A 1,493-nucleotide genomic window follows, 5' to 3' on the forward strand; every position below is an offset into this window, starting at 1 on the left:
AATTAAAAGTTCTTTAAATAAACTGAGAAATTAGAATTCTTTGTGAATTACTATTGTAAACTCGCGCAACACTAGGACAAGTTATATCACAAAAGTAGATCATAATCTCTCTCAACATCCGCGGCCGAAGAATAAGGCTAAGAAACTTCAAAGATGAAGAGGCGCCTTGAGAGATGCCAGGGAGAAGTTTCATCTCCGAAAGGGAATCGCGGAGGAATTTCAATTAGTCTCTCTCTTTCGAAATTCGACGTTGCCTCAATAGTTCTTCGGAGGAAGAAACTCCATGACCTCAAAGCTGGGACCTCCGAATGGAAACTAGGCCGAAGGCTCAACCACCGCTTAACCCCTTTTTGCGCCACCCCTTCTTGTGTCTCACCACCGATTGGCCACTTGCGTCAGTAAGGAATAGTAACTTGAATTATCGTACCATTTATAAAAAAAGTATCGTCACCCTAGATAGATATATTTCGTTAATGAACTACTTCTTTAAATTTTTCTTAAAAGTCTGGCACTGATCGTAAATAAAGTTTGCGATTACGACTTCGTTTAGAAGAGTATTATTTCATGTTAAGTCGCTTAAAAGAAACAAAGAAGAAGCTCCACTGGGAAATTTATGTAACTTTGATTCGAGTAAAACATTTTTTAATCGGATCAAGATGAACGACGGGGCGTAATAAGTTTGGCGAGGTCTCGCTCACAGTTGGACGCATAAAACGGGAATTTATGTATTCTGGGGAGTGTTTTACCATTTTTATAGCCTGTGGAAGCAGCTGCGCGTTTAACGGAACCACCGGAAGATTAAACGACTAATCCTCGAGCTCTTACAAACAAATCGTCCACGTACCTCGTGATCTGTAACAAAAAGTGATTTTCATAAATTAATAATAATTCCAGTGAACATAAACGATTTTCAAATAGACAAGTATAGTTTGATTTTATTGTATAAACCACAGACTGTTTCATTACTGTTATATTACTTTTCTGTTCGATTATTGTTTTTATATGAAAATGGAACAATAGCTAGTGAAACGGGGCGGGGTAAAATGCGTCGTAATTATCGACAGAATATGTTTGATGGAACAGAAACGCGATTACAATTCTGACACAATTGACGCATCGTTGTTCATTGGTCGCGTGTCACCATCAATATTCATTAACTCGCGACGCGAGCAACGTTTCAACGCATTACGTAGATCGTAAATTACGTAATCCATCAACTTTATCCTCCATCTGTCCACGTCAATCATATATTTCCTCGTTTAGAGAAAAGACTTGTCCATCCTTTCATAAAATCATATAGAATTATTTTTTATCTACGATATGCTTTATACAAATATTTATTATGATTCTAGCCTTGTTCATTCATTCCTCCAGCTTTATATACCAACATTCGTTTCTCGTCCTTACAATCCTTTACATACGAAACAAACATCCAATCCAGTTGAAGACTTAAGGATATTCTTACTCAATCTCACTTTTAAATTGGTATTCCA

General features: G+C 37.1%; 1 protein-coding gene across 1 annotated transcript in view; it reads right to left on the bottom strand.

Moving 5' to 3' along the window:
* Positions 1-1,493, bottom strand: part of Tpst (tyrosylprotein sulfotransferase) — a 114,471-nt gene that overhangs the window by 53,475 nt on the left and 59,503 nt on the right. The window contains exon 2 of the mRNA XM_018026845.1: positions 845-852. The gene's annotated coding sequence lies outside the window, so the exon portion shown is untranslated. The remainder of the gene's footprint in view (positions 1-844; positions 853-1,493) is intronic.

Source organism: Ceratina calcarata, unplaced genomic scaffold (assembly GCF_001652005.2).
Source record: "Ceratina calcarata isolate Rehan_Ccalc_2016 unplaced genomic scaffold, ASM165200v1 scaffold390.2, whole genome shotgun sequence".
In the NCBI taxonomy this organism is placed as follows: Eukaryota; Metazoa; Arthropoda; class Insecta; order Hymenoptera; family Apidae; genus Ceratina; species Ceratina calcarata.